Source organism: Eumetopias jubatus, unplaced genomic scaffold (genome assembly GCF_037043125.1).
Source record: "Eumetopias jubatus isolate StellerSeaLion01/CBP00866 unplaced genomic scaffold, mEumJub1_p1.0 scaffold_3, whole genome shotgun sequence".
Classification (NCBI taxonomy): Eukaryota; Metazoa; Chordata; class Mammalia; order Carnivora; family Otariidae; genus Eumetopias; species Eumetopias jubatus.
This window is the reverse complement of record NW_028274809.1, coordinates 113149044-113164535: the sequence shown is the minus strand read 5'-3', so window position 1 is coordinate 113164535 and position 15492 is coordinate 113149044. Positions and strand designations below refer to the sequence as shown.

Here is a 15492-nt window from a genome sequence, read left to right as displayed (position 1 = left end):
CTCTTTAAAATTTTGAGATACAGTTTCTTCTAACAGATCAAATTATACCCTAAATCACTAGTGTATGGCTTTGTTCTAGTCTCCTGCCTGATCACATTCCCCCCCCTTTTTTCTCTCTCTCTCTTTTTTAAATCTTCTTTCTTTTTTCAAACAACTTATCTTTTCAATTCCTTTTATAAAATTTTTATAATTTTCATCTATACAGTCATCTTCCATCCCTTCATTGTGTCAACCCTTATTTTGTACATATAAGTCTTTCCTTCTTTAAAATTCTAGGAGGCACTTTCTTCTAACAGACCAAAATACACCCAAAATCTACTGTGTGGCACTGATCTATGCACTAGCCTGATCATATTTGATCATATTCTGCTTTTTCTTTGTTTTGCTCTGTTTTTATATTTTTCTTTTTCTTTTTTTTTTCTTTCCCTTTCTTCTCCCTGGTTTCAGGTCTTTTCTGATTTGTATAGAGTATATTTGCTGAAGACATTGTTAACCTGTTAGCATTTTGTTCTCTCATTCATCTATTCTCGTCTGGACAAAATGACAAGACGAAAAAAAATCACCTCATTAAAAAGAACAAGAGGTAGTACCATCGGCCAGGGACCTACTCAATACGGACATTAGTACGATATCGGACCTAGAGTTCAAAATCATGATTTTAAAGATACTAGGCTGGGCTTGTAAAAAGCATGGAAGTTATTAGAGAAACCCCTCCTGGAGAAATAAAATAACTAAAATCTAACCAAATCGAAATCAAAAAGGCTATTAATGAAGTGCAATAAAAAATGGGGGCACTAACTGCTAGGATAAATGAGACAGAAGAGAGAATCAGTGATATAGAAGACCAAATGATGGAAAATAAAGAAGCTGAGAAAAAGAGAGATAAACAACTACTAGATCACGAGGGCAGAATTCGAGAGATAAGCGATATCATAGACGAAACAACATTAGAATAATTGGGATCCCAGAAGAGGAAGAAAGAGAGAGAGGGGGGCAGAAGGTATATTGGAGCAAATTATAGCAGAGAACTTCCCTAATGTGGGGAAGGAAACAGGCATCAAAATCCAGGAGGCACAGAGAACCCCTCTCAAAATCAATAATAATATGTCAACACCCTGACATCTAATAGTAAAACTTATGAATCTCAGAGAAAAAGAGAAAATCTTGAAATCAGCTTGGGAGAAGAGATATGTAATCTATAATGGTAGAAATATTAGACTGGCAACAGACCTATCCACAGAACCCTGGCAGGCCAGAAAGGACTGACATGATATCTTCAGAGCACTAAAAGAGAAAAATATGCAGCCAAGAATACTATATGCAGCTAGGCTGTCATTGAAAATTGAAGGAGAGATAAAAAGCTTCCAGGACAAACAAAAACTAAAGGAATTTGCAAACACAAAACCGTCTCTACAAGAAATATTGAAAGGGGTCCTCTAAGTAAAGACAGAGCCTAAAAGCAGCATAGACCAGAAAGGAATACAGACAATATACAGTAACGGTCACCTTACAGGCAATACAATGGCACTAAATTCATACCTTTCAATAGTTACCCTGAATGTAAATGGGCTCAATGCCCCAATCAAAAGATACAGGCTATCAGATTGGATTAAAAAAAAAAAAGACCCATCGATATGCTGTCTGTAAGAGACTCATTATAGACACAAAGACAACCCCAGATTGAAAGTGAGGGTGTGGAAAACAATTTACTATGCTAATGGACACCAAAAGAGAGCTGGGGTAGCAATCCTTATATCAGACAAATTAGATTTTAAAACAAAGACTGTAATAAGACATGAGGAAGGACACTATATCCTAGTTAAAGGGTCTATCCAACAAGAAGATCTAACAATTGTAAATATCTATGCCGCTAACATGGGAGCAGCCAATTATATAAGGCAATTAATAACAAAAGCAAAGAAACACATTGACAACAATACAATAATAGTGGGGGACTTGAACACCCCCCTCACTGAAATGGACAGATCATCTAAGCAAAAGATCAACAAGGAAATAAAGACTATAAACGACACACTGGACCAAATGGACTTCACAGACATATTCAGAACATTCCATCCCAAAGCAACAGAATACACATTCTTCTTTAGTGCCCATCTGGAACATTCTCCAGAATAGATCACATCCTAGATCACAAATCAGGTCTCAACTGGTACCAAAAGATTGGGATTATTCCCTGCATATTTTCAGACTACAGTGCTTTGAAACTAGAACTCAATCACAAGAGGAAAGTCGGAAAGAACTCAAATACATGGAGGCTAAAGAGCATCCTACTAAAGAATGAATGGGTCAACCAGGAAATTAAAGAATTTAAAAAATTCATGGAAACCAATGAAAACGAAAACACAACTGTTCAAAATCTTTGGGATACAGCAAAGGCAGTCCTGAGAGGCAAGTATATAGCAATACAGGCCTTTCTCAAGAAACAAGAAAGGTCTCTCAAATACACAACCTAACCTTACACCTAAAGGAGCTAGAGAAAAAACAGCAAATAAAGCCTAAACCCAGCAGGAGAAGAGAAATAATAGAGATCAGACCAGATATCAATGAAATAGAAACCAAAAGCACAGTAGAACAGATCAACGAAACTAGGAGCTGGTTCTTTGAAAGAATTAACAAGATTGATAAACCCCTGGCCAGACTTATCGAAAAGAAAAGAGAAAGGACCCAAATCCACAAAATCATGAATGAAAGAGGAGAGATCACAACCAACACCAAAGAAATACAAACAATTATAAGAACATATTATGAGCAACTCTATGCCAGCAAATTAGAGAACCCTGGAAGAAATGGGTGCATTCCTAGAGATGTATCAACCACCAAAATTGAACCAGGAAGAAATAGAAAACCTGAACAGACCTATAACCACTAATGAAATTGAAGCAGTCATCAAAAATCTCCCAACAAACAAAAGCCCAGGGCCAGATGGCTTCCCAGGGGAATTCTACCAAACATTAAGAGGAGAATTAATACCTATTCTCCTGAAACTGTTCCAAAAAATAAAAATGGAAGGAAAACTTCCAAACTCATTTTATGAGGCCACCATTACCTTGATCCCAAAACCCAGACAAAGACCCCATCAAAAAGGAGAATGACAGACCAGTATCCTTGATGAACATGGATGCAAAAATTCTCACCAAAATACTAGCCAATAGGATCCAACAGTACATTAAAAGGATTATTCACCATGACCAAGTGGGATTTATCCCTGGGCTGCAAGGTTGGTTCAACATCCATAAATCAATCAACGTGATACAATACATTAACAAAAGAAAGAACAAGAATCATATGATCCTCTCAATAGATGCAGAAAAAGCATTTGACAAAGTACAGCATCCTTTCTTGATCAAAACTCTTCAGAGTATAGGGATAGAGGGTACATACCTCAATATCATAAAAGCCATCTATGAAAAACCTATAGCGAATATCATTGTCAATGGGGAAAAGCTGAGAGCTTTCCCCCTAAGGTCAGGAATGTGGCAGGGATGTCCACTTCACCACTGCTATTCAACATAGTATTAGAAGTCCTAGCCACAGCAATCAGACAACAAGAAGAAATCAAAGGCATCCAAATCAGCAAAGAGGAAGTCAAACTCTCTTTGCAGATGACATGATACTTTATGTGGAAAACCCAAAAGACTCCACCCCAAAACTGCTAGAACTCATATAGGAATTCAGTAAAGTGGCAGGATACAAAATCAATGCACAGAAATCAGTGGCATTCCTATACACCAACAACAAGACAGAAGAGAGACAAATCAAGGAGTTGATCCCATTTACAATTGCACCCAAAATGATAAGATACCTAGGAATATATCTAACCAAAGAGTCAAAGGGTCTGTACTCAGAAAACTATAAAATACTCATGAAAGAAATTGAGGAAGACACAAAGAAATGGAAAAATATTCCATGCTCATGGATTGGAAGAACAAACATTGTGGAGATGTCAATGCTACCTAGAGCAATCTACACATTCATTGCTATCCCCATCAAAATACCATCCACTTTTTTCAAAGAAATGCAATAAATAATCCTAAAATTTGTATGGAATCAGAAGAGACCCCGAATAGCCAGAGGAATGTTGAAAAAGAAAAGCAAAGCTGGTGGCATCACAATTCCGGACTACAAGCTCTATTACACAGCTGTCATCATCAAGACAGTATGGTACTGGCACAAAAACAGACACATAGATCAATGGAACAGAATCGAGAGCCCAGAAATGGACCCTCAACTCTATGGTCAACTAATCTTTGACAAGGCAGGAAAGAATGTCCAATGGAAAAAAGAGAGTCTCGTCAACAAATTGTGTTGGGAAAATTGGACAGCCACATGCAGAAGAATGAAACTGGACCATTTCCTTACACCACACACACAAATAGACTCCAAATGGTTGAAAGACCTAAACGTGAGACAGGAGTCCATCAAAATCCTAAAGGAGAACACAGGCAGCAACCACTTCGACCTCAGCCGCAGCTACTTCTTCCTAGAAACATCGCCAAAGGCAAGGGAAGCAAGGGCAAAAATGAACTATTGGGATTTTATCAAGATAAAAAGCTTTTGCACAGCAAAAGAAACAGTCCACAAAACCAAAAGACAACCGACAGAGTGGGAGAAGATAATTGCAAGTGACATATCAGATAAAGGGCTAGTATCCAAAATTTATAAAGAACTTATCAAACTCAACACCCAAAGAAAAACAATCCAACCAAGAAATGGGTAGAAGACATGAACAGACATTTCTGCAAAGAAGACATCCAAATGGCCAACAGACACATGAAAAAGTGCTCAACATTGCTCGGCATCAGGGAAAGCCAAATCAAAACCTCAGTGAGATATCACCTCACACCGGTCAGAATGGCTAAAATTAACAGTCAGGAAATGACAGATGTTGGCAGCGATGCGGAGAAAGGGGAACCGTCCTACACTGTTGTTGGGAATGCAAGCTGGTGCATCCACTCTAGAAAACAGTATGGAGTTTCCTCAAAAAGTTGAAAATAGAGCTACCCTATGACCCAGTATTTGCACTACCGAGTATTTACCCCAAAGATACAAATGTAGGGATCCGAAGGGATACGAGCACCCCGATGATTATAACAGCAACGTCCACAATAGCCAAACTGTGGAAAGAGCCAAGATGTCCATCGACAGATGAATGGATAAAGAAGAAGTGGTATATATACACAATGGAATATTATGCAGCCATCAAAAGGAATGAGATCTTGCCATTTGCAATGATGAAACTGGAGGGTGTTATGCTGAGTGAAATAAGTCAATTGGAGAAAGATATGTATCATATGACCTCACTGATATGAGGAATTCTTAATCTCAGGAAACAAACTGAGGGTTGCTGGAGTGGTGGGGGTGGGAGGGATGGGGTGGCTGGGTGATAGACATTGGGGAGGGTATGTGCTATGGTGAGCGCTATGAATTGTGCAAGACTGTTGAATCACGGATCTGTACCTCTGAAACAAATAATGCAATATATGTTAAAAAAAAAAAGAAGATAGCAGGAGGGGAAGAATGAAGGGGGGTAAATCGGAGGGGGAAATGAACCATGAGAGATGATGGACTCTGAAAAACAAACTGAGGGTCTAGAGGGGAGGGGTATGGGGGGATGGGTTAGCCTGGTGATGGGTATTAAAGAGGGCACGTTCTGCGTGGAGCACTGGGTGTTATGCACTAACGATGAATCATGGAACACTACATCACAAACTAATGATGTAATGTATGGTGATTAACATAACAATAAAACATGTATTGCAAAAATAAAAAATAAAAAATAATGGGTAAAGGAACTGAATAGATATTTTCCAAAGAAGAGATCGAAATGGCCAACAAACATGAAAACGTGTTCAACATCACTAATTATCAGGAAAATTCACAATGAAACCAGAAGATATCACTTCACACTTGTTAGAATTGGTATTATCAAAAGACAATACACAGCAAGAGGAGAGAAGAGAGGCTGTGGAGAAAATGCTACCTTTGTATACTGTTGATGGGAATATAAATTATTGCATCCACAATGTAGAAGAGTATGAAGGTTCCTCAAAAAAGGAAAAATGGAATTTCATATGATCCAGCAATTCCACCTCTGGGGTATATCCAAAGGAAATGAAAACACTATCTCAAAAATACATCTATACCCCATTCCAGCATTATTCCAGCATTATTCATAATAGTCAAGACATGGAAACAACCTTAGTGTCCATGAATGGATGAATGGATAAGCAATATGTGTGTATATATATGTACACACACATATGTGTATACATATATATATATATATATACATATAAACACAATGGAATATTATTCAACCATATAAAGAAGAAGATTCTGCCTTTTGTGACAACATGGATGGATCTTGAGTGCTAAGTGAAGTAAGTCAGACAAAGACAAATACTGTATCATTTCACCTGTATGCAGAATCTTAAAAAGCTGAATTCATAGAAGTAGAGAGTGGAAGGGTGGTTGGCAGGGGATGGGAGGGTGGAGGAAATAGGGAGGTGTTGGTCAAAGGATACAATCTTCCAGCTATAAGATGAATAACTTTGGAGATCTAATGTACAGTATAGTGACAATAACTGACAATATGGTATATATACTTGAAAGTTGCTCAGAAAGTGGTCCAGTTTCATCCTTCTGTATGTGGCTGTCCAATTTTCCCAACACCATTTGTTGAAAAGATTGTCTTTTTTCCATTGGATATTCTTTTCTGCTTTGTTGAAGATTCATTGGCCATATAGTTAAGGGTCCATTTCTTGGTTCTCTATTCTGTTCCATTCACCTATGTGTCTATTTTTGTGCCAGTACCATACTGTCTTGATGATTACAGCTTTGTAATACAGCTTAAAGTGTGGCATTGTGATGTCACCAGCTTTCTTACACCATACACAAAGTTAAACTCAAAATGGATGAAAGGAATCCATCAAAATCGTAGAGGAGAACATAGGCAGCAAACTCTTTGATCTCAACACAGCAACTTCTTACTAGACATGTCTCCAGAGGTAAGGGAAACAAAAGCAAAAATGAACTTTTGGAACTTCTTCAAGATAAAAAGCTTTTGGACAGCAAAGGAAACTTTTGACAAAACTAAAAGACAATTGACAGAATGGGAGAAGATATTTGCAAATGACTTACCAAATAGAGGGTCAGTATCCAAAATCTACAAAGAACTTACCAAACTTAACACCCAAAAAACAACAAATCCAGTCAAGAAATGGGCAGAAGACATGAACAGACATTTCTCCAAAGAAGACATACAAATGGCTAACAGACACATGAAAAAATGCTCAACATTACTCGGCATCAGAGAAAATACAAATCAAAACCACAATGAGATACCATCTCACACCAGTCAGAATGGCTAAAATGATCAACTCAGGAAACAATAGATGTTGGCGAGCATGCAGAGAAAGGGAAACACTCTTATACTGTTGGTGGGGGTGCAGCCACTCTGGAAAACAGTATGGACGTTCCTGAAAAAGTTAAAAATAGAGCTACCTTTTGAGCTAGCAATTGCACTACTAAGTATTTATCCTAAGGATACAAACATAGTGATTCGAAGGGCCACATACACCCCAATGTTTATAGCAACAATGTTCACAATAGCCAAACTGTGGAAAGAGCCAAGATGTCCATCGACAGATGAATGGATAAAGAAGAAGTGTTATATATACAATGGAATATTACTCAGCCATCAAAAAGAAGGAAATCTTGCATTTGCAACGAGGTGGATGGAACTAGAGGATATTATGCTAAGCGAAATAAGTCAGTCAGAGAAAGACAAATACCATATGATTTCACTCATATGTGAAATTTAAGAAACAAAACAGATGAACATAGGGGAAGGGAAGGAAAAATAAAATAAGATAAAGACAGAGAGGGATGCAAACCATAAGAGATTCTTAACTCTAGGGAACAATCTGAGGATTGCTCTAGGGGAGGTAGGAGGGGGGATGGGGTAATTAGGTGGTGGGCATTAAGGAGAGCACTTGATGTAATGAGTACTGGGTGTTATATGCAACTGATGAATCACTAAATTTTACCCCTAACACTAATACTACACTATATGCTAACTAACTTGAATTTAAATAAAATTTTGAAAGGAGAAATAAGAAATTTGCTAAGAGAGTAAACCTTAAATATTACTACTACACCCTAATATTGTGGAGGGATGTTTTGCCATATATACATGTATCAAATAATCAGGTTGTACACCCTAAACTTCCATATAGATAGGTCAATAATATCTCAATACGGTTAGGAAAAAAAGATAATACAATTTAAAAATCTGTAAAGGACTTAAATAGACATTTCTCCAAAGAATATATACAAATGGCTGATAATTACATGAAAAATTCCTTAATATCACTAATCACCAGGGAAATGAAAATCAAACCATGATGAGATATCACTTCATGCTCATTAGGATGACTATTTTTAAAAACAACAAAAACACAGAAAATAAATAATTGGTAAGAATGTAGAGAAATTGGAGTCCTTTGGCAGTGCTTGTGGGAATATAAAGTGGTGTAGAAAAAAGTACAATGTAGAAAAAAGTACAATGTTCCTCAAAAAATTAAACATAGAATTACCATTATGACCCAACAATTCCACTTCCACATACATACTCAAAAGACATGAAAGCTGAAACTTGAACAGATATTTATACACCAATGTTTATAGCAGCATTATTCACAATAGACAAAAGGTGGAAACAACTCAAATGTCTATCAAGGGAAGAATGGATTAAAAAATGTGGTATATACATACAGTGTAATATTATTCAGCCTTAAAAAGGAATGAAATTTTGATACATACTACAACATGGATGAACCTTGAAAACCTAATGCTAAGTGAAATAAACCAGACACAAAAGTACAAATATTGTAGGATTCCATCTATATGAATTACTTAGAACAGTGAATTTCATAGAGAAAGATAGTAGAATAGAGGTTACCAGCAGCTAGGGGGAGAGACAAATGAGGAGTTTTTTCTTAATTCGTAGAGTTTCTATTGGGGTCATAAAAATATCTTGGAAATAGGGATGATGGTGCATAACTATGGGAATGGACTTAATGATACTGAATTGTACACTAAAAAATACTGGAATGGGAAATTCAATGTTATATATATTTTACCGGAACTTTAGAAAAGAAAAAGCTACAAACATTTTTTTTAAGATGGAAGTTTTAAAATATAGGTAATTTTGTGCTCACTTCTGTAGGACATATACTAAAATTGGAATGATACACAGAAGATTAACTTTGCTCCTATGCAAGGATGACATGCAAATTCATGAAGTGTTCCATATTTTTAAAACTAAATTTTTAAAATAAAACAAAATACAGTTACTTTTGAAAGAACAAGAAACCACCCAGTCATTGCAGCAGGCCACATCATGTGACTGTACCCCTAATGCTAGTTTGTTTGAGATTGTGGAGGACATCTTTCTGCAGGGGAACTAGCCTGAGTACTAGGGTGCCTCTTGCCACACCCATACTTGGAGCCATCATCCCTCCTCCCTACCCAGCCACCTACTCCAAATTGTGGCTCTTGAAGTCTTTCTTCTCCAAGTTGAGAGTCCCAGCACTCTCATCTTTCCTTGGGGCAAAGGATCCCTCTGCCTCACCTGCCAGTCTTCTCTGAGGATCTACTGAGCTGCAAACCTGGATTTTTGCACCCTGACTGATGCAGTTAACAGGCTACTGCCATATTTGTGCTCACCGTCAGGTGAAATCCTTTGAATTTGTCAGAAAGCAAAGGTTATGGCCAGAAGGTCTGAGACCCACTGGTCAATCAAGTAACCAGGGAGCAAGGGCAGAGAACCCTAAGGGCCCACGCCAGGAAAGAAAAGGGTTAGAGCCACAGCCCCAAAATGTTGTGAGTCCCGATGAGAAAACTAAGTGTATTATAAAAATAATATAAAGCAAGTTTACAATAGAACACTATTAAAAAATAATCCAGTAATATCCCAACTGGGAAATGCTGGTATGAAAGCTCTTTCCAGGGGTCCTTGGAGAAGACCTGATCCCATGTCTTTGGGGAAGAAAAAAATTATATATTATAAATTATACATACATATAGTTTTGTTTCTTAAAAATCAAGGATATTTTAAAACTCTCTGAAAGGACGAAAGTAGATGGCTTAGCATAGTTCTCAATGGCCAAAGGGTGACAATTTGGAATGAAAAAGAGCAATAATCACTCACTGGAAGAAGTTAAGCCCGTAATTATCCTCAAAAGGGGAAAAGTTTAAGAAAAATATGAAGTCCTTGTAATGCAGAAGAGAGAAGACCATAATAGAAGAAACTAATGTTTATTAACTTTAGTAAGCACTATGGAGTCTGTGGGAGTCCTATTCTTGATTCAGGGTATATGTTGCAATGAAACATAGATCTGCCCTTGTTTCTACCTAATAGGGGAAGAATTGACTAAGGGAACTCTGATGGCCAGAAACTGACAGGAAAGGTCAGGACTACACCACCAACACCGGGAGAGAGGACATCTGGGGTCATGCATGCTGCATCAGTCAGCAGGTAGAAAAACTCTTCAGATGCAAAGGCTCATCCAAAGGCAGTGGAAGATACTCTCTGGGCGAGGGGACATCAATGGAACCCTCTTGACTCTGGGGTAAGGCAATCTCAAGGTGACTATAAAGAAGGTTGATGGGTTATGACGAAGACAGCCCAAACCAACGTGGGACACCCTATGTCCAGGGTCTTTTTGGACGTGGGGGCAGGGAGGGAGCCAATCAGGCTCAAGAAAGTCATGGCCTTTGTCATTTGCCCTAGCCCAGACCTCTTTCTGGCCTCAGTTCAAGCCTGGACTGGGTGACCCTCTGTCCTTCCTTCCATCACTCACTGCCTGCATTCACCCCTGTTGTGTGGGATCAGCCCCTTACCACCACCCCCATCTCCAGCCCCTTCCCCCCACCCCCCACCTCCGAGAAATCAGCAGCTTCCTCAACACCAGCTGTGTGCTCCCGCCCCCTCCACCCCACACCCCTTCCCCCACTTGGCACTGCTCCCAGAGCCATACAGGGGTTACTTAATCCATACTTTATTCCTTTCCCCTAGCATGCTGGCCCTCTGTCCTCAGCCCCGCGGGGAGACAGTTCCCACAATGTTTCTGCTCTTCCCAAGACTGCTGCAGGGCAAAGGGACAGCGGACCTCACACAGTGAGTAGCCCTAAAGGAAGCGCCTTGTTTGTTCCCATAAATAATATAATCTGATCCAAGGAAGGCACTCTATAAAGAAGGTTCTGTAAGACTGTGCCCTGCGTCCCGAGATGGGCCAGCTCCTTCTTCCAAACCAGCTCTGAATTCTGCGTAGGAATGGAGCCTAGGCCCCGCGTGACGGAGCCCTTCCGAGACGGTTGGGGTTAAATCTGCCTGGACCCTACGAGCTGCGGAGAGCATCAGGCCACGCACACCTGCGCGCTCTAAGGCTTTCGGATCACTGCGCAGGCATGCGGTCGGGAGCCAGGAAGACCACTGCGCCGCTGTACGTCACGGCAGCACCCGCAGCTAGGCCTGAGGGATGCAAAACGACAGCCTTACGGGGAGACAGGGACAGAGACGGGGAGAAATACTAACAAAGCGAGACCCACCGAGGTCCGGGTGGCACCGAGGCTACAGTACTCCGGGAGCAGCCCCCACCCCGGCCCAGCGCATTTCACCTCGTCCCCTGCTGTGCGGGGCCTACTCAGCAGCTGACAAGCTCCGGGCCCCGCCCCCACTCCGGGGCCCTCCCGCGGCTTAACCCTTGCCTGCCCGCCTCCTGCTACAGCGGCCCTCCCCTCCAAGCCGCGGTAAGCGGGCGCGGGCCCTACTCCTCCCCCACCCCGCGGGGGCGCGCGGCGCCAGGAGCTGACCGTGGTGCTGAGCTCGGCGCGCGGCTTGGGCTCGGGCGCGGCTCCCGGCCCTGCCAAGGCCGCGTATTGCGACACTCCCGGCCACCAGGGGTAAGTCGGCAAAGGCCGAGGATTTAGACTTGGGGAGAAGGGGGTTGATTTGGGAATTTTTGTGCGTTCTTTCGCGTGATGGACAGGCTTAGTGGAGGAACCAGCGTCTGCACCCTCTTTACCCCACAGTGTCCTGCGCGGATGATGGGAGTCTGGGGTCTGGGGGCGACGACCTTTTAGGTCTGGGCTAAGGAAGGGGAGAGATCCCTTGTGCGCGGATGGCTGGGAAAAGAACAGATAAGACTGGAGACCCATTTTCTTTCAGCCGGGCAGCCCAGGAACACCTAGAGACTCCCCTAGAGGAGGTGGGCCAGAACATTTGCTCCCCAAAGGGCCCTTTGTTTCTCCGACGTGGGGGTTGGGTAAATTGGTGATGTTCTCACTGCAGATTCTATTTCTGCTTCATTCCGCATCCCACACCCACCCCATAACACGAGGCTTTCTCTCCCCACAATAGCCTTCACTCCATCAATCCTGAAGGTTTTGGCTTAGACAAGGCACACTCTACAGAGATAAACTGTTGCGACCTACATAGCCTCCCACTCTGACCCCAGTGTCCAGGAAGTCCCTTGGTGGGGCTCCCCTCTGAGGCCTCTGCTTTCTTATCACCATTCACCTCTTTGTATTTCAAGGCTTGTGGTTTTACTGGATGTTGGGGGCAGGGCAGCATGGCAAATGCCAAAACTATTAGTCAAAATTTTTATATCTCCAAACCACTTCTATTATATATGTGTACCTGCAAGGTTTTTATTTGCTCCGTGATATACCCAATCGCTTTCATGTTAAAAAAGGAAAGAAGCTCACAGAATTACCTTCCCAAAGGGAAAAGAAAATCCTAGGCAGTCGAGCTAGAGTTATTCATCTCGTAGAAAAGCAGCCAGTAGAATTACTTCATATTCTCAATTTGCAGTAAATCCATATGCCAGTGCATACTCTGTGTAAGGCACTGAGAGGAAGGGTTAGCATACATGGAAAGTCTCTGTCACTACTTACTCTCCACTAGGCCCTGCTCTGACTCCTAATCTGCCTGCTTGCCTCCACTCTTGAGCCTGCTTTCCATTCTCATTTACAACTGATCTATTAAAACTGAAAATTGGCCCCTATTACTCACCCTTGATGGCTGTGCCTCCAAGGTGCATAGGATAAAAGTCAAGACCCAACTTGTGACCTCAGGCCTGGTACAGTCTGCCCTGCCGATCTCCAGGCCTCATCCCACTGGCTTGCTGCTCTGGCCACCTGGGCCTGCTTTCAGAGCTTTAAATATTCTTCATCCTTTGCTCTGCAAGGCCTTTCTGAGGGTTGTTCCTTCTGCCTGGAATATGCTTCCCATATCTTTTGCCTGGTTGTCTGCCGCTGTCTTTTAGATTGGTTTAAATACCACATCCCTAAATCAGAGTTGATTAAATAAATACATGGTGTGGTCCCTGTTCTCATGGAATTTGGAAGTTAATTTTAGAGATGCAAGACTCAGTCCCAGTTCTTGGTATCATTGAGACCCTTCTCAGAGAATGATGTGCAAAAACTATAGAATTAAAAATGCCAGATTCTGCATCCTACTTAGGAAATTTAGATGTAAATATATGGCTAAAATGTCTCAAAAACATAAATATTTCATTTAAATAAGCAGTGGCTCACTGTCAACCACAGTTGGAGTCCTGAATCTTAGAGAATTTTTCAACCTCGTGGGGGAGTAAGAAGACCAAACAAACACCAGAATGAGGAGCCAGTGATCACTGAGTGCTACAGACAAGAAGGCACCAAACCAGGGAAGGGACAGGGCTACTTTGTCCTTTGGGGAAGGATGTGGCACATGGTAGAGGATTCCCTCTCAGGTTTCATGCTGAACTCCACTGGAGGGGTCTTTGGCCAGAGGGTTACAAAGCAGAATGTGCATTTTTCAGCTGGGAACCTGGACATATTTGGCCTCTGCCCTCAGGCAATGACAGTGCCAGCATCTGGCTGTCCAGATAAATTCCATTCTATTCCTGAGAACTGTCATGGAAGGTGACTGCTCAGCTTTTCTCCAGTTGGGCAGTAGGCCCTCTGACCCCCCAGGAAGATCCCACCCATGTCACATATGGGACCCACATTTCTAAAGAGTCAGGCTCTGATAAAATATTTTAATGTAGAATCTGAACTGAACATACACTGAATTTCACATAATTGCTCCAGTATTTTGCAAGTCTCTCAATCATTATTCTGAATCTTAGTGCTTATTGCCCTATCAATGTGCCAAAGTGTGAAATGAACTCAGGAAACAGAGTTGGCAACATTAGTGACACTGAGTCCAGCCATCTGTAGAAATGACTGTTACCTTGAGACATCATTTTTCAAGTTCAGAATATAGTGAAATTTCCAGTTCTTCATGATTTTAAATCAGTTAACTGAATTAAGAATTAAATCAGTTTTATTTATAGAGATCAATATCAGATAAACCATCTTGGTTCTTATAGTTGCAATTTCTGCTTACCGTGAAGTAATCTTTATCATGCTCACTTCAAGTTATTTCTAAGAGTATGGTAATAAAAAGATTTTTCTAAAACATAGAAAAGAGATCTCATAATAAATATCTCTAAAATTTCTTGTCATAGAAATTATGTTATCTTCAATTACAATTTTTCTAAATTTGTGTGAGCCATACTTTTGATTTTAATCACCATTTTCATTGTGCTTTCCAAAATTCCTCATAAAAACACATTTATTATTTGATTTTTAAATTTCCCATGAAGAGGAGTTTGGGCCATTGGTTTATAGAATGCCTACTGTGGTTAAGAGCTCATTTTCAGAATCAGATGGGCTTGGTTTCAAATCTTAGTTCTGTCACTTAACACATGTGCAACCTGGGCCAATCTATTGACTTTTCTGGACCTTAATTTCTCCTTTGTAAAACGGAGGTTACAGTAGTATGTCTCATAAAGTTATAGGCCAAGCTGTCACCTGGTTAGGTAGATGCAACCAAGACTCAAATCTGGGTTCTTCAACTCCAGAGTCCTGATAGTAACCACTATGCTGTGTATAGTAAAACCCATCAGACCTGGGGAAGGACTTATCTAGGCCACAAAGGACTGTGCGGAATGAAAATGGGATCTGCAGATATAGGGTAGGAAAGGCTTGGGCACATTCCACCTCACAGGAGGCAGAAAGGCAGCTTGAAGCACTGCCCCACTGTCCAGGATGCTGTCACCAAGAGCTGAGTTGCCACCAGGGCCAAGTCTGGTCTGTGGTTTTCCCTGGCACACTGCCAACTCCTCCTGTCCTCCAGCCAGAAGTCCCAGGTGTCCCTCTGCAGGGAAGGAAGCACTGCCCATAGGTGGGAGTAGGGTGGAGGCTGTTCAGCTTGCCCCTGTGAGCCCCTGCAATGGCAGCCTTGTCACCCCTTCTCATCTTCTTCAGTTTTAATGTTGTCAACTGGGCTGTGAGGCAGCCCCTCTGCTCACCTCCAGGTCCTCATGGCTAAGCATTTGAGAGACTCCAGAACTGACCCTGGATAGCTCATATCTGTCA

At 41.2% G+C, this 15492-nt stretch overlaps 1 non-coding gene across 1 annotated transcript; it reads left to right on the top strand.

Annotated features, from left to right (window-relative positions):
* The first annotated feature begins 9234 nt into the window (after window positions 1-9234).
* LOC114201136 (U6 spliceosomal RNA) lies at window positions 9235-9341 on the top strand. Its single transcript, XR_003607590.1, has one exon. It is a non-coding gene; the product is annotated as a U6 spliceosomal RNA (small nuclear RNA).
* The last annotated feature ends 6151 nt before the right edge of the window (window positions 9342-15492 follow it).